The sequence below is a fragment of the Enhydra lutris genome, unplaced genomic scaffold (genome assembly GCF_002288905.1).
Source record: "Enhydra lutris kenyoni isolate GAN:26980312 unplaced genomic scaffold, ASM228890v2 scaffoldscaffold61, whole genome shotgun sequence".
NCBI classification, from domain to species: domain Eukaryota; kingdom Metazoa; phylum Chordata; class Mammalia; order Carnivora; family Mustelidae; genus Enhydra; species Enhydra lutris.
The window spans coordinates 1,259,700-1,283,851 of record NW_019154145.1 but is presented as its reverse complement, the minus strand read 5'-3'; the positions used below and the strand labels follow the sequence as shown (position 1 = coordinate 1,283,851).

Sequence of the window (24,152 nt, the reverse complement as noted above, 5' to 3'; positions counted from 1 at the left end):
GGGACCGTGGGTGGAGGTGTGTGGACGCGGGTCACGGCTCGGGGACCGCGGGTGGAGGTGTGTGGACGCGGGTCACGGCTCGGGGACCGCGGGTGGAGGTGTGTGGACGCGGGTCACGGCTCGGGGACCGCGGGTGGAGGTGTGTGGATGCGGGTCATGGCTCGGGGACCGCGGGTGGAGGTGTGTGGACGCAGGTCATGGCTCGGGGATCGTGGGTGGAGGCGTGTGGACACGGGTCATGGCTTGGGGACCGTGGGTGGAGGCGTGTGGATGCGGGTCACGGCTTGGGGACCGTGGGTGGAGGCGTGTGGATGCGGGTCACGGCTCGGGGACCGTGGGTGGAGGCGTGTGGATGCGGGTCACGGCTCGGGGACCGCGGGTGGAGGTGTGTGGACGCGGGTCATGGCTCGGGGACTGTGGGTGGAGGCGTGTGGATGCAGGTCACGGCTCGGGGACCGCGGGTGGAAGCGTGTGGACAGATTTCGAGGGATCCAGGTGCAGGGCAGGCCCAGTGAGCAGAGCTGGCCTGGGGTTCGGGCCGGGCACGCGAGCGTGAGGAGGATCTGAGTCTCCGCAGCAGAAAGGGGCATCAGTTTCCTGTCTGGGTTTCGGGAGGATGCTGGTCCGCGGGAAACAGGGCAGAGGCTCTGGGCTTGGTGTTTCAGTGAAGTTTCATCTGCAGCGCAGACCAGGGAAGAGGGCCCTGGCTGTCAGCGTTCCAGCAGGAGAACAAACGCGCTCCCGGCATCTGAACGGAGGTGCTGGCAGCAGGGAGCGGCCGCGCTGGCAGGGAGGGTGGACAGCCGGAAGGAAACAGCCAGGCAGGAAGCCGCCACCCTGGGGTTGGGGACACAGAGGAGGGCAGCAGGGAGTCCAGAGCCCGGGGCCCCCTGGCAGAGACAGAGCCGCATCCTGTGTCACAAAACCGGAAGGACAGAGGATGTGGGGCACAGAGCTCCAGGCTCTGTGGGGCGCCCGGGAGGAACCCAGACCCGCCCACTGAGTCGCTGCCCACGCTTCCCTCCAGGGACTCAGCTCCTGGCTGCAGAGCCGGTACCCCACACCCCTGCAGAGGGCAGGACCCCGCCTCTGCCCACCCTTCGTCCACCTTCCAGGGATCCTCTGCGAGCAAGGACGTCACTTACAAATGAGCATCCAGGCCCGCGCTGGGAGGTGGGACAACCGTCCCACACGTGCATGGACCCGGGAGCCCGTTGTTCCCGTGGCCGTCGCCGTGCTCGTGGGAAGAGAAGTCACGTTTTTCAGCGGCGCTGCAGAAGCATCCTTGATTCTGAACCTACTTGAGTCGTGCTCTCAGAGGCGTGTATTTTTAGGCCTCTGGGTAGAAAGGGCCGTGGGTTCCTCTAGGAATAGCCTGTTTGAAATCAAACAGAAGAAGCCGGGACGTTTCTGAATAATTCAGACGCCTCGCGTGGTCTCTCGTGCCTATTAGAGACCATTTTCCTTTGATTTCCGTTTTCAGCGGTGGGAACGGCGTGTTCTTGGAGACTGGCTGGAGTCACCTCTCCGATGAAAGTGCTCTTCCCGCTCCCGAGTCCTCTCTCCTGTGATCAGGCCCGCGCTGGTGTGCGGCAGCTCCTCTCGCGGCCCAACCCGCAGAACCCGGTGTTTGCATAATTGGTTGCCGGCGCTCAGAAGCCGGAGAAGTTTGAACCCCGTCCAAAAAGCACGTGCCGTGGAGCTTGAGGAAACGCTGCAATTCAAAGCAGCTAAAACTAAGCAATTTATGACTTAGAGATGCCAAAGTATGACAGAAATCACTGCATATATTGTACCAGCAAAGTCACACTTACTTGGTAATTAATGATTAAAACAGGAATTTCCCGATGCTGGCAGTGAGCGAGCGCACCCTGGCCAGGCCCAGGACGGCCCGCGCTTCCTTCCTGTCCCTGGCGGCGGGTCTCCAGCTAGGCCTTCTGTGGCCCGGCCCCGCGCAGCCCGGGACGTTCCGGAGGAGACAGGCTTGCGGGCAGCGGCTGCCCCAGCCCCGTCACAGATACTGCTGAGCAAGCAACAGCGACTTGAGGAACGGCTGGGTTTCGGGCCATGCAAAAACGGAAACACGCGGAACACGCAGGCCCACAGGAGCACCTGCCAAGACCACCCGGATCCAACCCTTTCCCCAGGGAGGGCTCCCACTGGGTCAGACGGGTCAGGGTCTTCCTCTCCCCCTTCCCCTCCTTGTCTTCTTCACAGACGAGTGACTGACGGAAGGAATCTGTCCCCCATCCGTACCTGTGGGAGCCCTGACCGTCCGCCCAGCAGACCGCCCCACTGCCCCGCACCCACCCAGAGCCCCCACACTGGGTCACCGTGTGAAGCGAGCCCGGTGACCTCTCAGGCCCTGCTTCGTCACCCTCTCACGGGGGAGCGTCCGGACCAGAAGTGCCGGTGCCGCCTCAGCCCCCTCCTGCCCATGAGAGGACCGACCCGGTGAGAGGAGCGGGCGATGCCATTGTGTGTGAAGGACACAGCCCAGGTTAGGAGGAAGCCCACGGGCCCCATGGCCCCACCTGTACGCTCACCTCCAGTGGGGCGTCGGGTGCCCGTCTGCCCCGGTGGGGTGTGGGGTGGGCCTGGCCACGGCGTGGGCTTCTCCGCTCGCTCGGCGGCTCCATCCTCCGCTGCCCAAGGCGGCTTCTGGGCCGTGTCCAGCAACGCCCGCTGGGTGCCCGTCCTTACCTTACTCCCCCAAAGAGCTGGCACCCTGTCCCCAGACTCCAGTCCAGCCCCTGACCGCGGCGCTGACGGGGGACTGGGAAGAGAGACCCCCAGGGCCCTGCAGCCCAGCGGGGCACTCCTGCTCTATTTCTTCTTCCCGGATATCAGAAGAGAGACTTCTTGCTTTAAAAAATAATAGTAAAACCCTAACAAGTTCCAGAACCCATGCCGGGGAGGAATTGCAGACCCAGTGGGACCCCCCGCTCCAGCGGCCTGGAGCTCCTGAGACGCGTGCGGAGACAGGTGGGGGACGGGGGAGGCAGGTACCCCTTTCCTTGCTCGACTCCGGCCGTCTGCATGTCTGCTCTGTGGCCACAAGCAGTGAGGAATGACGTTAGTTGTCTCAGCTTTGTTAATAGGCTGTTTGGCGAATGAGAAAATGTGTCAGGAAAAGCATGACCAGGGAGTCTTGGCGCGAACAACTCTGAGAAGGAAGGCGGGCACCGGCTTAGGGAGACTGTCCTCTCTCTAGAAACGCACAGAAAAGTCCGTTCATTTGTTCTCTTCCGTCGTTGGACGTTCCAGCGTCCGGACAGCCTGGAACCACCAGATTCTGGGGCTGATGTGTTTGAAGCGGGAGGTGTGTGAATACTGGGACTCTCACTCGGCTTCCAGAGTGTTCCGCGCATCCTCTGACTTGTGAATAGGCTGTGTGGCCTCTGGCTGAGGAGGACGAGGCCCTGAGGACCCTGTCTAGACTCCGGTGAACAGGAGCACTGGGTCTGGCCCTCGCTGGGATTGCTCCTATGTCTGAGGTCCTGTGACTCTCCAGGGTCACAGAGACCCCTGCTTCCCACGGCAGACACGTGCCTTGCCCTGGAGTCCTGGGGCGAACAGGGCAGCATCTTCCAAACAGACGCAGTAGCGCGTCCCGAAAGGGCAACCAGACAGTCATCCGCTGCACTGACTTGATCAGTGAGAGGAGCGCTGGGCCATTCGGACCCCCAGCGTCCCTCCTTGTTTTCCAAAAACCTTTTGGCGAACAGAAGTTGACCAGTGGGGCCCGGAGAACGGCGGCATCGAGAAAGGGAAAGTATAAAGCGTGTGAATTCCACAAGCTTTACTCAAGTGAACCCTCCTGCCTTTGCATCCGCAAGATCACTGAGAACAGTCCGGTCAGAAGACCTGCCCCCGGGCCTCATCCTGGGTCACGTGCTTTCCGTTCTCAAAGCAAATGAAGCCTTTGGGGAGGAGGCCGCCTTAGTCAGCTCAGGCTGCGGGACAAATACCACAGCTCGGGCGTCTTCAACAGCAGACGGTCACTGCCCCGCGTCCCGGGGGCGGGAGCCCGAGGTGCCGGCGTGGGCAGGGCTGGTGTCTCCGCAGGCCTCCCTCCAGGGTGTGCGGATGCCGTCCCCTCCCCATGTCCTCACATGGTCGTCCCTCTGTGTGTGTCTGTGTCCTGCTCTCCTCTTCCTCGGACCCCAGTCAGATCAGATCAGGCCCCATCCCACCGACCTCGTCTTACCTCAGTCACCCCCTTAAGACCCCGTCAGCAAATACCGTCTCCTTCTGAGGTCCTGGGGTTAGGAGTCTAGCACATGAGTTTTAGGGACATCGTCCAACCTGTAACAGCCTCTTCTCCTGTACATTCTCCTTGAATAACACAGGATGCGGAAGCCCTGAGCCCCATGAGAGCTCATGTGGCTGTCCCCAACATGTGTCTTGCTCTAGCTTGGCAGAGCGAGGGACTCTGAGCTGGAAGGCTGAGCCTGGAGTCCTAGATGTGCCACCTCTCAGCCACGTTAATTCTTGCCAGATGCTGAGTGCCTGCGGCCTCAGTCTTCTCATCTGCCGCGTGGGGTGTCGGCTGGCTGTTCGGCTGCATCTCCGCCAGCCGGAAGCACCCAGTGGCCAACCCCAGCACGACCATGGCACCCTGCAGCCACACACGGCCACCAGGTTCACCCCATTAATACCACTCCCGTGCGAGCCGCTGTGACGGTGACAACCTGAGGCTTAGCCTGGCGGATGCCCCGCATGGACGGTGCCATATTTGCCCATTCGAGCCCATCGGCTTTATCAGCTCATGGCTGGGGCGTCCTTTCATAAAGTTGTCAGCCGCAGAAACATTTTGCCGCATTTTCTTGGCTTTCAAAGAGCAGTGGTGCTGGGGTGTTTCCAGAGCCAGCAAAATCCAGGACAACGGCACCGAAGCTCTGAGAAGAGTGAGCCTTGTTAGGAAGGAGCCGCCACGCTCTGTCTTCGGTCAAAGGTACCGTAAGGAGGGCACTTTCTGCTCTGAGGTTAGCATCTCCGTGGGATTCAGGGAGAGCAAAGCAAGAGAGTCGCTCGGAAAACTGATCACAGGAAGGAATTGAAAACAAGCCAAATGCACTTGTGTGTTTTCTGAGTCGGCTGTGCCGGGGGGGAGGGGCCCCTTGGAGAGGGATGGACACCTCCAGTCCTGCTGGCATGTGAGGCCGTGTGCTCGCCTCCATGTCCCCTCCAGCCACTTACAAAAATGTTTTGCACTGTTCGGCGAGGCTCTCGATTGCAAGCTCCTATTCCCAAGGAAAGTGTGAGCCCCGTGGGTGCAGAGTGGGTGGCCCAGAAGCGCTTTCCACCCAGGGCCTGTGTGGGGGGTGGGAAGCCAGGCCCTGCTTCGACTCCTCTCTGCCTCGTCCCCTGTGTGCTTGAGTGGGACGGACCCACCGGGTCAGAGACAGGCCCTGAGTGCTTTCCGCCTCTCCTGGACCTCGAGCCGCCTTCAAGGACACCGCGACCCCTTCCGCGGTCACGTGGACAGAGCTAGAATGTTCCACGACAGGAGGGATGATGGAAGAGTCAGGGCCCCCACCACTTTCTCTCTGAGACCACCGGAGGCGGCTACGAACATCAGAACAAACTCGGTTTGGGTTGTTTGCTGCTTTCTTGCATGACCCTCACTGCACATGGAGCTGCCCTTGCTCCAGGCCCACGGCGAGCTCAGGAGCAGGGCCTGAGGCTGCCTGCGGGGCTGCTCGCTTCCCTCCTGCCCTCTTAAAGCCGTCAGACCAGCATGGGCGTCGGGCAGCGTGCCGCATCCTGGGGTCGGGGTCGGGGCGCCTGCTCCTCCTGGCTGTCCTGTCTCCTCCCCGCACGTGCTCTCGCAGCACTGAGATGCCGCTGTGTGGGCAACGGGTACACCACTGGGGATGGAGAGAGGGAGCAGCAAGCCCTCAAACATCCAAACCATGACTTCCGTCGCCCTCACGGGGGGGCCGCTGAGGAAGCTGGGCGCGGCTCTCTCTGCCCCCTTTCTTCAGGGGTCGCTGCTCCCAGCCCGGGGACTTCCCACGTGGGCTCATCCCCCCACTGACATCTGTTCTCGCACACCTCGCTGTTTCTGGACCTGCTCAAGACACTCGCTGACACGGTCAGGGGTCTGTGACGACACTGGGGACCCCAGAACACAGTCGGCTGAGGATTCCCTGCAAGAACCCCAGGACTCACCCTGAGGGTTTGTTGGAGATGAAGGGTGTGGGCCAGAGGGAGAAGGAGCACAGGGTAGCATACGGGGAGGCCGGGAGCGGGCCCAGCATCCCCCCCGAGTGCCGACTGCGCACCCCCGAGTCCCCCAGCAGAGGCTGGGATCGGGCCCAGCGTCCCCCGCCCCGAGTGCCGTCCACACACCCCCGAGTCCCCCAGCAGAGGCTGTGAGCAGGCTCAGCGTCCCCCCCGAGTGGCGTCCACACACCCCTGAGTCCCCCAGCAGAGGCTGGGAGCAGGCCCAGCGTCCCCCCCGAGTGCCGTCCGCGCACCCCCTAGTCCCCCAGCAGAGGCTGGGAGCAGGCCCAGCGTCCCCCCTGAGTGCCGTCCACACACCCCTGAGTCCCCCAGCAGAGGCTGGGAGCAGGCCCAGCGTCCCCCCCGAGTGCCGTCCGCACACCCCCGAGTCCCCCAGCAGAGGCTGGGAGCAGGCCCAGCGTCCCCGCTCCGCCCAGCGGCGGGCTCACCCGGTCCCCACGCCCACACCATGGCCAGCACTAACAGGCTCTCCCCTCACAGCGGCCTCAGCAGGCTCTCCCCGTCGGTGCACAGCATTAGGGTGATGGATATCAAGGGCTTATCTGGCTTTGCGGGAGTGATTTGTCAGGACCCTGGCCGTCGGAATGGTTATCAGCAGGTTGGTAATGGGTTCTGGACCCGCTGACCCCTGCCGCATTGTTTCCACCCTGAAATCATTAGCTCTCTTGGGCTGTGAGGGGCCTCTCTAAGGAGACTCTGGCGTCTACCTAAATGGGCAAAGAGAGGCCTCGAAGGGATTAGCCCCTTGTCTTAGAGGTGGGGGGACAGAGCCGCGTCTCCTGGGAACATGGCCCGAGTGGCCGGCACCCTGTCTGCACGGACTCTAGCCCTTCCTGCGCCTGTCTGCCAGCGAGCAGGACGCGGACATGCGGGCTCACAGCAGAGTCCCATCTGCGGGGGGCAATGGAACTAGCAAGGGCAGGACCCCCACACCACCAGCCGCCCCCAGCCTGGCCCAGGCTGCAGGGGAAGGAGCAGGAGCCAGGGGCAGGGCAGGCCCCGGCGTTTGGGGCCTCCCACGCCGTGTGCCACAGTGCGAGAGCTCCACGCTGCTGGGCACTGGGCCCCCAGCTCTGGGGGGCAGTGGTCACCAGTGTCCCAGGCCAGGCCCACCTCCCTCTACCCTCACACCGCTTATACGGACTTCAAGCCCAGGCACCAGGAGGGTGACATGCGTGTGCGGGGACAGCGAGAGCTTCCCCATCTAAGTCCCCCACGGGCCAGCCCTGCTCTCACAGGAAACCCCCATATCCGAAGGCCAATCGCCAGCATGGTGACCCACGTGCTGTCCCCTCGGCCACGAGGCTTTCAGCACGAACTACTCATGGGCTCCTCGGAAACAGGCAAAGCCCCATTTTGTAAGAGATAAGTCCTTGAGATAAAGAGAAGTTCCTGGGGCGCCCAGGGGGCTCAGTGGGTTGAGTGTCTGACTCTTGGTTTCGGCTCAGGTCCCGATCTCAGGGTCGTGGGATCGAGCCCCGTGTCGGGCTCCACTCTGGATGTGAGGAAGCCTGCTTGCGAGTCTCTCTCCCTCTGCCCCACCCTCTCTCTACAAAAACCTGTCTGCCCCCGGCACCCCCTTCACAGAAGAACAGAGACACAGGGGGTCCACCCCACCATTCGTCAGGGGTACTTCCTGCCTCCAAAGCCCCCTTCGTCCACTGAAGAAAGAAGTTGCTGATGCTCGAGTTTCTTTCCAAGTGAACTCGGCTTGTCTGCCGCGGGGGCCACACGCAGCTCGGAGGTGACTCGCGTGCGGTGCGGCCGGCAGTGTCTGGAGCTGCTGGGACGTCTGACCCGACCTTCAGTTAAGTCTGAGTGGCCTGCGGGGGCTCTAACTGATGTCTTTCCGGACACGATGAACCATCAGAACAGACGGCTGGATGACAGGCTTCTTCGTCCACGTGCGCTATGAACAGGAGGGACAGCTATTTCAACGCGTGTCCCCAGCACACTGACAACTGGGGTGGGGGGACTCAGCTGGTGCTCAGACACCCCCCAGGACGCCATGCCCAGACGTTAGGCTTTCAGCGCCGGGAGGACCTGACAGGCGATCTCCTAAGTGGGACCAGCGACAAGAGCACCAGGACCCCAGGTCTCCGTCTCCAGCATGCCGTGGCCAACCCACACCCTTCTGACTGCGGACACCATCGCCCTCCGGGACGGGAGTGCGGAGACGAGCCTGTGCACGCAGGGCCCCGCCTGCCCCGGGTGGGACACGCCTCACAGCTGTCAACCCCGGCTTCGTCCACACAGCGGCAACCGCCCACAAAACCAAATTCTAGGCTTCAGACCACGATGTGGGAGACAGTCGGCCACACTCGGGGCCATGACGGCAGATCTAATCCGTGTCCGAGGTGGGACCTTCCTTCTGAGATGCACCAGGAAAATCTTATCCTGGGACCAGACGGCAGCAGGTGGCTGTCCGTCCCGAGCTTCCTAGCGGCATGCACTGACCTTGTTCACGCTGGATCTCTGACCGGGCTGGCCGCTGGGCACTTCTCTCTGTTCCTTGTCCCTGCTGGACACGCCCTTCCCAACCGAGGGCCCGCAGACGTTCCCTTAGGGACCAGAACACACATCCCAGCCAGGCATGTGGAACTGAAAGTACCAGCCTGTTTTCTTCTCTTGTGGAGTATAGGGGCCTTGATTTCAGTTCTCAGCTTAAAAAAAATCCGGAGCTGCCGCTGTCGAGACAAAATCCAAACTGCCTGCTACACCTCTAATTGTCGGCCTGCCTTCTGGGTAAAATGGTGCTATTCACTTATTCGTTTTTGTTCACTTGTCAGCTACAAAAAAAAAAAAAAAAAAAAAAAATTATCACTGCTTTCGAACCCGCTAAAAGAACAGAAATTCTGCAAATTGCTTTCTCGACGTACTTACTCCAGACCTAATACCTCTCCGCAGAGTGTCAGAAATTGCACAATGCAACGTCGCATGCAAATCGTATTTAATGCCGCTGTTTCAGTGACTCACTTTATGTTATGTAATTTCACTGAAATGATCCTTTTGTCACCACTCTACGTGTGTGGCTCATTTTGACACTTCCCACTTATCACGAGAAATATTCGTTTGATCTAGTCCCTGTAAATAAAAGCACTGTTGTCAGACAACCGCCCCACGCAGAGCCGTCCGGTGTGGACCCTGGGAGACCCAGGCCTCTCCACGTCCGGCTGGCCCTATGGGGCCAGGTGTCCTGTCCTTGGAGTCGGAGACGAGGCTCCAGTGGCATCGGACTGCTAGCGTCCCAGTCGCTCTGCTTCCCGAGCGGGAGGGTCCCCACCAGGCTGGGCCAGTCCCTGAGACCTCACCACGGCGCACAGACACACATCCTGGAAGGACTCAAGCCTCCGCGTCATCTTTCTCAGCAACATCAGTGCCACGAAGCTGAACAAAGTCATTAAAGCCGGGACGAGGAGTTCGAAGTCTCACACCAAGTCGGTCGTGGAGCCGACGCCAGCTGCTAACGGCAGCGCCGGTCCTGTCCCCAGCGCCCTCTCCCCTCGCTGTAGCTCCTCAGAAGACACTGTGGGCTTGGGGCACAGAGACTCAGGTCCCCGCGCCAGCCCCCAACATGGGGCAGGAGCCCTTGGGCGTGAACCACAGACTGTCAGGCCCGCAGCAAGACCCCTGGGGACTCCCTCAGTTTCCCCATCTGGGCCGCCGCAGCCCTTACATTCGTGGCCTAGGTCGGGGGCTTCCCCAGCTGTCCTCCGGGGTGAGATGTGTCCTCCTGTCATGTCCCTGTCCCCTCCCGCCGGGTCTCCGCGTCAGCCTGCTGTTTCTGCATCCCCAGGGTCGGCCCAGCTCAGACATGTGTGTGCATGTGGACCAAGGGCTGTGAGGATCCTGCCCTGAGATGGGCTCTGGGGTCTGGATCTGCCCAACACTGGCCAGCACCGGCCTCTCATTCTGAGATGTAGCTAACAGCTCCAAACCAGCACCTGCAGAGACCAGCCCGTGGCTGGGGTCAAGGACGGGATTGAGGACACAGGATCAGACCCAAGGCACGTGAACCCATGCAGTCAATGGGGTCTGCTCTATCTTAACCTCCAGTCCTCTTTGGGGTGAGGCCTGTCCTCGGGCTGCGGGGACACGGCCTCCGTGGGGACCGGAGGTGAGTGCTCAAACGCCGCATTCGCCATCCCGTTGCAGCAGCTGCCACGGCCGGTCCTGAGCCCACTTCCGGTTTCTAAAGAAAAGCCATCTGGGTGTCCCCATTTCGACCAGGATGGCTCTACGAGAAGCTGCGTTTCCGGCTCCTGAGAGCCACGGTCCTGACCCGCAGTCCTTCAGTTGTGGAACGCACATGTGAGAGGAGCACGGGCGCGTGTCTGGGACGCTCTGTGGCTGTGCCTGCCGACCGTGGGTCTGCGGCATCTGTGGGGTGGCTCGGCCAGGGGCAGCGGGGTGCTGTACCAGACCGGCGCGGGCGGGGGCCGGCAGATCAGAGCCCGAGCCCGCTGTTCCTTCTCACAATGGCTCTAACCCCATCACGGGGCCCCATCCTCACCACCTCCCCTCACGCCGATCTCCTCCCGGCACCCCACCTCCAAAGGCCACCACGCGGGGACACGGGTCAGCCTGCCGCCCGCGGTTTCCAGCCACCTCTGGTGTCCTGGGCCTCATGCCCCCAGCTCCCCTTCCTGGCCCTAGAGGCCGGGACTCCGAGTTCTCTGGGAAACTCTGGAGTGGACTTGACACTCGTCCCCTCAGAGTAAGAGACCAGAAAGTATGGAGGAAGGTCTGCGTCCCACCGGAGACCTGCCCAAGCCCCGTGGCTCCCGTCCGGGGGTCCCCCCACCATGGCGGGTCAGGGTTGGCACCCACAGAGGGGAAGGGGCAGGGTCCCAGTCTAGGAGGTTCTCCGGTGTCGGTCCCGCTGGTGGTGACCCCACGTGCCCCGGAGACAGGACCGGGACAGCTGGGGACCCTGGGGCAAAGGTGCAGTCACGGCCTGAGTCTTGGTGACAGGCTCCCCTCAAAGGGACAGCAAGTGTCACGCTGGGGAGAGAGCGCGTGCTTCACTGTCACCTCCGCACGGAGCAAATGGACGGCCCGGACCCTTGCCGTCAGCGACATCGCTGTCTGGGGAGAGAGGCGAGAGTGGAGTTTGATGTTATAAATCACCATAATTTGTTACAATTTCCAAAGACAAATATGACAGGCTGGAATGACTCTGCTGTGCCGCGCAGTTGTGTGCGGAAGCTATAAAGTGCATAAATCTGAGGACGAGATACGTTCAATCTGAGCCCGCGGAGGCCGGATCAGCTCGGCCAGCCGTGTTCCCCGAGGACGCCGGCGCACCGACGCGGAAGAGCCACCCGGCGCTCGCTCCGTTGCCCCGCGGGAAGCCAGGGGTTCTCCGCGTCTGCTCAGCCCGGAGATGGGGAGTCTGGCCCTCGGATGCCTGGGGATGGACAGAGCATGCGGATCCCCAGGCCCCCGCAGCCACGGCGCAGGGAGGAGGAGGAAAACCAAGGGCCAGTATTCCAGAAGCCTGCGGGGCCTACCCTCCGCGGCCAGCAGAGACGCGGCTCGGACGCGCTCCCCTGTCACCTGTTCACGTCCTCCAGGGGCCCCGGCTCTCGCTTCCCCCTCAGTGACAGGGCTGCAGACACGGGCAGTGATGCTTGGCGACAGAGGTGGGACGCCCGGCCCGAAGAGGGAGACGCAGCGGGCACAGAGGCGTCTGCAGACTGGCCGATGCAGGGTTCGTCCAGCCGAGCACACGGTTTCAGAAGCACCGAGGAAAAAGGCGAACGGAAAGGACGCAGAACAGTCCGTGCCTCCGAGGGGCCCCTCGGCTCCCGCCGGGCTGCTACTCCCGTCTCTCCGCTGGGCACCCACGGGGGATCCCAGGCAGCAAGCACAGGCACCCCGGGTTCCGGTTCCTGTTTCCACCCATCTCCAGGCGGGATGGAAACCATGTCCCCTGTAGGCTGTCAGTGCCTCATGCCACCCTCTGTTGTCCCGCTCTTGACTTAACGGGGCCAACGTCTCTCTGTGTGGTGATGAAGATTGTCTCCTACCCAAGGAAGACGTCATGCGGTCAAGGGCGGAGTCACAGGGAGCGCCGAGAGCGGGGAGCTCGGGTCCGTGAAGGGCAAGTCAGTCCCAGCTCTGTGGACTTCCGGAAGGCCACGGACAAATACCGTGCGGACCCTGGGCTGTAGTTCACTAACCCACATAACGGGGATGAAATTATTGACCTTGTAGGGTTGTCGCCAGCGATCGATGAAATAATTTAGCCCACGTGTGAGCCTTAACCCAGTGCTTGACTTGTAGAAAGGACTCGGAAAGTGATGGTTTGCAGGTCTGCATACGTTACAGGGCGCATCAGTTATATATGGGAAACCATGAAATTTGGCCAGGCGCTGGAATAAGTAGATTCCAGGAAGGATCCAGGAAGGATGGCAAATGGTATCATTTGATATCAGTTGAAGGATCTGGGGAGACCCGTGGTTTGTGGAGCATCTGAGTGTCTGGGCATGTGCCATCGCTGTGTCCTGCCATGATGGGAACAGAGCGAGACTCGGAGCTGAGAGCCAGGTCCTCTGGACTCAGACAGAGGCAGGCGGTGCTGCGGATTTGGTGAGAGGCTGTGTGTGCATTCTGGGGTCTTGTGGCTGCCTCTGGAAGAGTGGAGTGACAGTGGGGCCACCAGTGCTGCTGGCGTGAGCGTGCTCCTGCCGCAAAGACCCGCCGCTGGGCACCCTGCTCTCTCTGGGAGTTGTACAAGGTATGGTTCAACGCAGTCCAGCTTAGTGAATAATCCTAATTTGTACATCAGGAATGACGGACCCTGAATGCTCGTGAGAGCAGAGAGTCCTGACTCCCACCAGCTTCTGCAGGGATGCCCTCCCCTCCATGACCCTGCTGACGTTTTCACCAGCTCAACCTTAAATGTCCCAGCAGCGAGAGTCTCCCACTCTTTCAGTGAAATGCTTGAGCAAACAGGAGGAAAATTCCTCTAATATTCTAACGTCTTCTTCCCATTTAACTCCCATCTAAGCGGGTTGCATCACGCAACATGATACATTCAACAACGCCCCTGTGTGTGCACGGGTGGGCCCGGTTACCAGCGCCGTCCACGACGGACAGCGTGCTTCTTGCCCGCCACATGGAGGGTGTTGGTCTGGATTCAGCTGGGGTGAAGATTGGTTTGTGTGCATGATTCCAAGCGGAAACCAGCGAGGAAGGGTTCGGACACCCCCAGACGGTGAAGTAAGTCACGAGTCCTCATCCCTCCCCTCGTCCATGTCTATCGTGCGGGTCGTGGGAGGTTAAATGCCTCGGGACCGTCCTCGTGAGAGCGCTGCTGTCCCTGCACAGGCACCGGTGCCGCGAGGTGGGGACGGCGTGGTGCCTGCCATTGCGTTCTGGTTCTGTGGGGTTCGCTCACAGCAGCAGCAGCGCAGGAGAATCAGAGAGTTGCACGGGGTCGTGTCTTTGGTCGCCACATGGTTATTATCCCCAAATGCTGAAGGTTCCAAAAGTTTGAGGCGGGTTTGTTCTGGAAGTGACAAGGAGGTGGTTCCTCCCTTTCACATCATCATGAACGAAAGCAGATTAGACATTTCCGGATGCTTCTAACGCAGGACTTGTGCGGTCACGGGCGGGCGAACAGCAGAGTGGCAGCCTGTGTTTGATCGCGGAGCCTCTGTGGGATGCGGGGCCCTAGGAAGCCTTGAGACACTGCTTCCCCGGCTGGGCACCAACGAGGCGCTCATGCCCGCCCGCCCACCCGCCCACCCGCTGGGAGATAAGGCAGCGGGATGGAGGTCAGCCTTGTGCTCTGTGAGGTGCACGGACATGGGACTTCATGTCCCTGTCCTCCCCTGTGCACTGCCTTCCAGTGCTCCCTCCCACCCTCCCCCCTGTCCGAGGGCAGGTGGGTCTCCCCTTGAGCACCCACTGCCCCCCAGCCTCTCTGAGCCACCCGGCCGCGGAGGCCACCTTCCGTCACCAGCACGTTCCGTGGCTCCTCCAGGCTCACCAGAAACCACCGCAGGAAAAGCGTTCGTGGCAGAACTGGGGTCAGTTATGTCGGGCTGTTAAAATACTTGGAATTGCAAGGCTGTCCGTGGACGTGCACCCCTCAGGTAAATGACACAAGACGAGCACGGGTGTGTCCCAGCGGTTTCGGAGTAGGGAGAATTGCAGAAAGTGTCATAATATTTTCAGACTTCAGGTCTTTTCCCCCAGATGCAGTTCTGAGATTTCTGAAGGAAAGGCGGGATTTGATGACTTTGTGCCACAGCTTTAGTTGTGAGGACTCCACAAATTCAGGGTATGATTGTGTGCACGTGACAGGTGGAACCTGAAAGCCCTCGTCCCCCAAAAATACCCAAGAGAAAGAAGCGACTGAAGTCAGGTGCTGCCTTCCTCACAGGCGTCCGCACAGCAACTGTTTGCTGGGTGGTTTCCTAACCTGCGTGTCCTGGCGAAACCCAGCCTTCCCGGAAGTCACTGTGACTGTGTTACGAGGCCCGGGCGCGTCCGTGTGTGAGCGGGTAGCTGTGAAGCGGAGGGTAAGAAGACAGCGTTACACACGTGTGCACATAAGTCCTCTTTACATCTTGAGGCTTAGACCGAGATTTGACTGTTCTGTGTTTTGCGTCTCACTTCAGCTAGACTGCGGGTTCTGAGACTGGAAACCCTAGTGAAGGCATAGACTTCTACTCCACGCTGCCTGTCCCGTGGATAGCCAGTGGCTCCTAGGGCCCCACAGCACCCACGCACCTCACAGACAGGCACACGCCCGCACACGCCCAGACATAGGCACACACACGCACACATACACGTGCATGTATGCACACGGGGGCACACCTGCACGCACACGCTCCACATTCACACAGGCCTGCACACCTGCACACACCCACACGTGCACACATCCACACGCACACACGCCTGCACACACCTGCCTACGAGTGTACACACACGCACACACACAAGTGTCCCTGTGCACAGACATGCACTCACGCACACGCACACGCACATGCACGCACACACACGCACTACCACCCCCTTCCCGCCACATCCCTCTAGGCGATCACCCTGCCGCGCTGTCCTCCTAATCACAGGCTAAGAGAACGAGAAAGCATCTACCTACAGCAAACACAGAGATAGATTCCTGTGGAAACCAAACAAAAAGGCAATAGGAAGAGGAAGTGGGCGATATTAAATTTTTCATTAGATCCATCGCTCCAAAGCTTTTAGGCTCTGAGCTCAACACACTGATGTCTGGCTGACCCATAATCCAGCTTAGTTGGAGGAACTTGGCGGAAACTCAAAATTGGGATGCCAACAGCTTTGAAAAATTGCCCAGAAAGCCAAGAAAATGGATGCATGTTTATGGTGGGAAGAGAGATGATTAAGGAACCCTCCTAATTTGGATCTTATTTTGTGTCTTTGCTCTGAATCTGGGGAGTGAGTGGCTGCTGCCTCAGCTGAACTGGGATTTGGTGATTCCAGAACCATGGACACACCTGCCCGGCTTGAGTGTGGAGGCAGCAGAGAGCCCAGGGCTGGGTTTGGTTTTCCTGCACCACATGCGTCTGCTATGCTGGAGAGTGTCTCAGACCTTGGCCTCTCCTACACAACCCTGCCCTCCCCCAGGGTGTGGCCCTGCGGTATGTGCCGTCCACCATCTGTCCGTCTGCATGTCACCTCTGTCTTCTGTTCACACATGAACCCATCACCAAGCTCTGTATTCCTCAGACACCGTCTGAGACATAGTGAGTACGGAATGAATGAAGGGAAACCTTAATAAAAATGAGTGAATGGATGAACGGAGGAGAGGTGAACCATTAAACCAGAAGGATCAGAACAGCACAGAAGCTGCTCAGTACAGCTTGTAACTCGCAGGCAGGTGTTTCCAGAAGGATTGGGAAGGTGGCATGAGGCAGGGATTCTGATAAAAAGATGATGGACGAGGGTCTAGCCGGCTCCAGAGGGGATGCGACCCCAGAGCAAAGAATCTGGCCCCCGCTGCTGTGATCGCTGCTGCCATCATCCGTTGTTCTTGAGAAGGAAAGGGCCACTGGAAACTTGGGGGACACGATTCCGTGTTCACAGAGCTTCACGTCGCCGGCATGTCGGAACCGGAGTTTGGTCCTGATGCCGGCCCCGGTAACAACAGGCACGGATAGGATAGAGGCCAGACAGAAGCTGAGGCAGGTCCCAAGACCAGCCAAGTAGGAAGACAGAGCAGTCCGGGGAGTCAGGGAGCCTCCCCCTCGCTCACCCACGCTAAGCCCTGTGACCTTCTCGAGTCACCACAGTGTGCTGGCATTTAACTTTAGGATCTGTAACACCTTTCTGCTTACATGCGTGAAAATTAAAAATTCTGTGATAAAATATTGTTTTCATGTTCTAAACCAGATAACTAAACAGAGACCCACATAGAGCCGCCGTCCTTCTCCCCTGGAGGAAAACGCACATCGGAAACTGTCAGGAAGAGCCAAGAGGCTGACTTCGGATTCCGTCCCTTATTGATCCGCTAATGGAAATCGGGCTCCTACCGCTGAGGGGGGCTGAGCACAGGCGGAGAGGAGGCGGAGCTGTGGCCCACCCCTCTGCCTTCGCCCCGCCACATGCTGCCAGCCAGCCCTGGTTGGTGCTGGGAGATCAGGATTTGAAACAAACCCGGAAAGAGAGCTTAACGGCTTTATAACCAATAACATGATAATCCTCACTCTAGTAAGACTGAGGAGTCCTAAACACCGTGGGGACAGCGGCACAAATGAGGCATGAGGAGGCGCAGAGCTGTCCGAGAGGAACCTCGCATGAATGTGGGACACACTGTCCCCTCAGGCACGACGCGTAAATGTTCCGAGAGGTGGAATGGAAATTCTCCAAAGGGGCCACAGAAAAACGGGCCGAAAATGCACTCGTTTCATAGCTAATGTGCACCAGCTCGAAGGAAGAAGAAATATAGAATAGCTGAAAAGAGGGAAACCGGGGGGTCCTGGCCAGCGTGAGAGTCCAACTCGTCCAAGGAAACAGAGCAACAGGAGGGGAGCAAGTACACACAGAAGCGGGAAAGTCACGCCAGTCACAGAAACAGCCGGGCCTTGAGCTTGGAGCTTTGTGGGAGCCGAACTGTCCTGATCCACGGCGAGCAGGACGTCCTGTCCACTATTGTGTTTCCGTGGACACTGGTTTACACGGAGACCCACACACCCGCAGAGCCCCTCTCCCTGCCCCCGCATGTCCCGGGGCTCAGACAGGGCTCAGATGCCTCACATCTAGCTCCCCGGCCGGCTGAGGCTCCAGACCCTGGCCCTTTGTGAGGACACAGGTTGGTGGTCAACCACGGTGAGCTGCATGGCCGCCAGCTCTTTCCAGCATGAGCCTGAGAAAGGACAGACCTGGATGCGCTCCGCACAGACTTCCAGCAAAGGCGCCGTTGGCAGCCATCTCAACGCGGTAATGACAGCGTGATTACCATGTGTAATTGCTCCAGGTGGCTGCATGGTTTTCGAGCATTCCTTTGATTTTTCTCAACCATCCTGCAGGGCAGACATTTTTAACTAAGGATTATGCATGAAAAAACCCACAGAGAATTACGGAGATTGGAAAAAGATATCCAAGATCGTACAGATTGTTAGCAGCGAAGTCAGGATCCAGGCCCGCGCCTGCGGGGTTTCAAAGCCTCGTCCTTCACCATGGCACCCCGCTGCCACGTGGGACCCACAAACCGTGGGGGACGAGGGGGGAGACACACGCGTCACACAACACAGCCCGCCATCGCTCCCCGCACGATTTCCACGCAGAGTGCGGACGACGGGCTTAATTTATGGGAGCCGCGTGCACGTCCTACAGTCGTCACGACGCAAGGTCCCCGGTCTCTACATGCTGAGCACGTCTGACCCGCAGGACCGAGTTCCCCGGAGGCGAGACTCTGTGCCGCTGTGACCGTCACAGTCAAAATCACAGAAGACGGCGGCGTTAGACCCAGACGCACTCATTCGACGCTTCCAAAGCGTGTTCTGCCAGATGAGACCTTCCAGTTTAAACCGTGGTCTTGCGTTATCCTTGGGAACAGAAAAGTTCAAAGAACCACCTGGAAAGGGTGCGCCTCGGTGTCACACGTGTAGCCAACATATGTGTATGTGTTCACTCACGCACCAATATGTAAACTTCGTCGGATGGCGTTGTCACGCAGGAAACAGTGTCCGCCACTGAGAAACCCCAAAAAGCCCATCACCCAGGAACGTAGGAAGTAGTTTTCCTTTCACCTGCTTCCTGAGGAAGTGACCTATGTCAGGCAAAATGAATGTAGGTAAGACTCCTGTGGCATCCGAGTCTAGCCCTCGGCCACACAGCAGCCGCCTGAGGAAGGCAGCTCCTGGCTGTCTGCACGGAAACGTCAGAAGGGGGCGAAGGCTTGCGAGGGACAGAGGCTCTCGCCACCTGTTGGCCAGCGGGCGACCCACTTGTTAACGTGTGTGGAAAAAGACAAGGACCCGTGTTCTTTCTTTGCTATATTTAGCTTTTTATTTGTTTTTAAAAACATAACGTATGCTCACGGTGAAAATCCAGACAATTCATACAGATACTAAAAATCAAATTGAAAAACCACTCCCAACCCCACCAACCAGATATAAGTATTTATATCATTTGGGGTGTATGTCCTTCCAGATACGTGTTCTATGCAAACACATACACACGAAGTTATTACAAAAGAGAAAACACAGGGTGAGTGCCATTCGGTATTTGAATTTCCACCCCCGACACAGTACGTAAAAGGTCCCGAGTAAACGTACTATGGAGGGAGAACTGTGCACGAGCTCCTTTGTTGGGACACAAGCTAACTTCGTTCCGGTCGATACGTATTCCGCTAACATTTCTCGGTACCGCGAGAAATGCTGGTGTGAATGCTCGGGGACAGATGCCCGAGTGAACTTACCCGTAACTCTCTTGGGAGACATCCCCCGGTGAGACTTTGTGGTCAAAGGGAACATGGGCACTGACACCAAATAACGTTTAGGCCTCCGCAAAGACATCGCCAGCTTGTAGAATGCAGCCCACGTGGCCATTACGCTAATATCCTGGAACTTCTCTTTCAAGAGAACAAAGGAAGAGGAGAGTTACAAACACACGCGAGGCGGAAACACAGCTGGGTTGTGGTCTTGCTAACTCACATACTATGGAAAGTCCCAAATGCTACAGGACAGACGTTGTCTGGGGCCAAGAACATAATGGACACCAGAGCAGCAGAGAAGTCACTAAGATGAGAGCAGCAGACTGGGCTGGTGGGAGGCCCCGTGTGCCATCTGATGGTGTCGGGGGTCCTAGCAGGGCGCTGGAGGGACAGGCACTCCCCGGACTCGGTCTCAGACGGCTCCTCCCCGGGCTCTCAGACACAGGCATGCGCAGGTCCTAACCCGCGATCCCGACAGAGGAGTATCTACTTCTTCCCGGGAGATTCGTGCACAACACGGTCTTGGTGGGATTTGTGCCGAAATGTAAACAAACTTATGCTCCCCGGCGTGGCACAGGCCAGTGGGCACAGATCTTACAGTGCGGTTTAGAGCAGCCACTGAATGACTTGAAAAGTCATCACAGGTTGGATTCGAATAAAGCATCTGGGGTCTTACTTCTTATGTCGGAGTACGGACTGTGGTAGAATCACGCAGCGGGTAAACGACCAGCTCCGCGAGTTCATCTCGCTAACCCACTGCTTCGGGTTGAGAGGGTCTGAGTTCCAGGGCGTGGTGTGGCTTAGTCACTCAAGCATTCAGCTCTTGGCTTTGGCTCAGGTCATTATCTCAGGGTTTGGGATCGAGCCCCGTGTTAGGCTCTGTGCTCGGTGGGGAGTCTGCTTGGGATTCTCTCTCCCCCTCCTTCTGCCCCTCCTGCTCATGCCCTCTCTCTCTTTCTCTCAAACAAATAAATCTTTAATAAAAAAACATTAGAGGGACTGAGTTTCCAAAGGTCATCAGCAGGGTGTTTCCTGATCTGCCAGAAAGAACCCAGCATCCACCATTTCACTGCTGGGATACTTTTCTTTAATGGGCTGGTCCTTTAGACACAAACTACGTATTACCTGCTGCGTTTCACCTGCTGAGCTGTCCTCGCACCGGCTGGACTGGCAGGGATGCGAACGACGCCATCCATCACTGGCTGGGGAGAGACTCGGGGAGCTCCCGCCGCGTGAGAGGCTCTGAACTCCCTGCTGGAGCTGGAGTTGTAGGGGGATGACGCCTCATGGAGCGTCGGTGGTTCGGACGGGGAACGGAGACCCGATGCCATCCTGTTTGGCGGTCACAGAGCTGGCGCTCAGACAGGGTCTCATAGCTACTCTGGGTCCCAGGCCCCACATTGTCCAGGGAACACGCAGGCATCCCGACACAGCTGTGGCGTTAGCAAAGCCAGGAGGCAGAGGCCAGGAGAATCAGGAAGAGAAATAGTAAGTGTAGAAATGTAACTTCCAATCCATGCAAAGAGCAAGCAGGTCCCAGCGTCCCTGCCCCTGCTGAGAGCCGACTGACCAAACACGGGCCAGAACCCGCACTCGCGCTCAGCAGAACTGACACCAGCTTCCGTAACTGCTTCTCCCCAGACAGAATTACAGCATCCCCAGATTTCTCTACCTCTCCTTGCTTTTAGCAAGAACACAAAGAAGACAAGAAAATTGGCTCTTTGATATTAATTTGCTTAAATGATCTGATGGAGAAAGATGAATTAGAACCATTTCCTGTCCCATTCACCATTTCAAAAAATACTGCCGTCTTTCAGGAAAGGACGGCAGAGAAAGCAAGGGTAACTTCAAAGGACAGTGTCTGAGTGACATTATCTGTCCCTCACTCAGAGCAGCAGCCTCAAATTTTGAATTTGAAATTTCCTAACGGAAATGGTCCCTTCAGCGGGCGGGGAAGCCCTGCAGCCCCCATTCACTGGGGTCACCGTGACCTGCTGCATCAGCGGTTACCGGATGCCGTCAAAGAGTTCTCTGGGCTGCCTTGGTCTTAAGGCGGCTGGAGCAGCTTCTCCAGGAGGGTGGGATGGAGGTGCTTTATTTGGAGTGAGGGCAGGGAGACAGGCACAGCCTCGGGCCAGAGAGCCCTGTGCACCCTGGAGTCAGTCCTTCTGGGGAAGCAGGACTTTGGTGCGGGACACACCTGGGTGTCCAACCACCAGCTGCCCTTGGTTCTCAGCCTATGGCCACGCCCGGCACGAGGGGAAAGCTCCGGCATAGCAGCGTGGGTGCAGAAACAGGCTCACTGCTCTCACCTGCAGGACTGGTGAGACTATGGCCAGTGCACTGACTGTCTACACAGCAGGGACACCGGCATGGAGGCCGGCTTGGGCTTGGACCACCCAGTCGGGGGCTGGTCCGGATGCTCCCCCGCGGCAGGGAACAGGCCTGGGCGCAGAGTGCGTCAGTGCTGAGATGGGCAGGCACCAGGAGGTGGCACAGGGGTGAGGTCACGTCCTGGCGAGTCAAGGTGCAGGGGTGAGGTCACGTCCGGGTGAGTCAGGGAGAATCCGCTCTCGAGCCCAGTGTCATGTCCGCAGTTAGTGCCTGGCTGCCCCCTGATTCCTCCAGGGCCCGGGTACCCCGTCTGTGGGTCTCAGGTCACGTTCTCCTCGGGCCCTCGGTGGCCCTGGCTGCAAGGGTGAGCGGGCGCGCCCAGCCTGCTCTTCCCCCGAGGAGCATCCGGGAACCTGGGGCGCTGTCTTGCTTCCTCAAGCTCTCCAGCCTGCAGGGTCCACATCAACTCATGTGTCGGCTATTTGGGGACCTGGGAAGGAGGTCCTCACTGTGTGTGACGCGTGTTTTCGCCATAGCAGCCAGAGGGGCCGGCAGGTGTGAAGGGGTGCAGCTGTCTCTGGCAGCGGCGGCCGACGGGGTGTCCTACCTGACTCCACGGGACCTGCGACCCTCTGGGTTCACCAGGTGGCCGGCTCACCGGCTGACGTCCAGGACATCCACCAGACAGCCTCCAGTCGTGGGAGCACGCAGGTGGGTCGCTGGCTGTGCCCCTGCTCCCTGGAGAAGGCAGGTGCCTCCAGCCCTCCCACAGGCTCAGAGCCCAGAGCTCCTCCCATGGCCCTCCTCCTCCTGAAGCTGCAAGTTCACCGCTGTTGCCGTGTCTCTGACAAGCCTCCGGCTTTTACATCTACGGCTGTAATCTCCCGCCGGCGGCTCCTACGATACTCTTAAATCCCGCTCTAATGGGGGAAGCTATTAGCCACATGTGGCTACTCAAGTGGGACCGAAATTCAATAATAAAATTTAAAGTCCAGTTTCTCAGCCTGACCAGCCCCGGGGCACGTGCTCCATCGCCAGGAACGGCTGTGGCCGCCATAGTGGACGGGGCAGATCCAGAACTTTCCCCATGACTGCAGAAAGGTCGCTGGGTGGTGCTGGCCCAGCTTGGACGGTATTCCACCAAAGCGGGAGTGTTACCTGGAACACTGTCCAGGCACTAAAAACACATATTGTGTACCACACGGTCATCAAAAGACATTAAAATTCCAAGCTCATTTCTTATGCATATAATTGAAAAGCAATTGAGAGTCAATGGTTGTTAGAAAGAGCTATAAGACACACAGCTGCTGGGTTCCCTGTTTCCCAAAATGATAACTCCATCCTTATGAACATCCAACACACACATTTCTATATATCGCTGTGTTTTTCCCGGTTGACTTACACACCATATCAGCCAAGAGGATTGTAACTCAAACAGGCGTCTGGGATCAAAGAAGGGGAGGCGATGAAGGAAGCCAGAAGGAGACGGAGGAACCAAAACTATACTCGAGTTAAGGGTTTTCTGCAGGCGAAGCCGGGGAACCTGATCGGCTGTGACTTCTCAGTCTTGATAAAACCATATCCTCTAAGCAAACCCATCCATCTCCCCTTAGTCACCCACTTCCGAGCGCTGATGCTCAAGGACGTGTCACAAGCCATCACGCTCTGTTTGCCAGGCCTGCCCCAAACTCAGGGGACGGGTCTATGGCTCCACACACAGTAACCAGGGCTCCCCACCATCCCAGGCAGGTGCCTCACAGGGAAGGACTCTCCAGCAGCTTAGAAACCAGCCCCGGAGTGGCCAGGCTCCCAGACTCATGGGCAGGGAGAGCCCCACTCGAGGATGGAGAAGAAAGGCCGTCTGGCTAGGCCATCATGCCAGTGTGGCCTCCAAGGGATGCCAGCTCAGGAGACAGGCTTGATGTCCCTCTGACACACATGCAAAATCACGCAACCACAGGCCTGTCACTGCGTATGCGTGTCGAGGAATTTAGGTTAACGACGGACTGCTCGATGCTCGAGATGAAACAGGTGCGTTAGAACTGGGAAACGCTCCAGGAAACGGCCAGGCAAACTGTAGGGGAATCCGATTCAGGGACTCTTGGCTGAGTGCCCACCACGTAGGCGGCTCTGTGGTGGTACCACGCGGAGCAGCAATGATCCTGTGTAACGAGATGGGTGCCTAGCCCACCTCATTTGCTTGAAAACACGGAAGCCCCCCCATGTCTGTCCAGAGAGCACACTGTCCCAGCCCTCCCACATCTGCATTCGCCGCAGGGTCTCGGGAGGGAGTGGGAAAGGGCCGTCTGCCCCAAGACAGGGTTGTTAAATCGTCAAATCTCGTGCTCTTGAACTGAAATCCCAACCCTGTACGTAACGTCCCAGGACCCTCTTCTCTCCCGAAGCAGTGGCCAGGATGGACTTCACAGCTCCCCCAGGAAAGGCAACAACCACGTTCAGCGGCTAGGAAGTGTGGCAGCTAGCACAGGTGCACGTAGGTGGATGGCCTCGCAGCCCCCAGGTGAGCAGCCAATCAGTGTTCACATGTATCCTGCTGGGCCCTGCCCAAGCCCGTCGCACCGTGCCGGCCCCCAGTGAGCCCCGCACCCCGTCCTCCAGAGGACTGACCGCACAC

The 24,152-nt window shown here is 58.7% G+C and overlaps 1 protein-coding gene across 1 annotated transcript in view; it reads left to right on the top strand.

The window, feature by feature from the left end:
• The window catches only part of LOC111158639 (adenosine deaminase, RNA specific B2 (inactive)), a 353,724-nt gene that overhangs the window by 135,138 nt on the left and 194,434 nt on the right, over nucleotides 1-24,152 (top strand). The gene's annotated exons all lie outside the window — the stretch shown is intronic.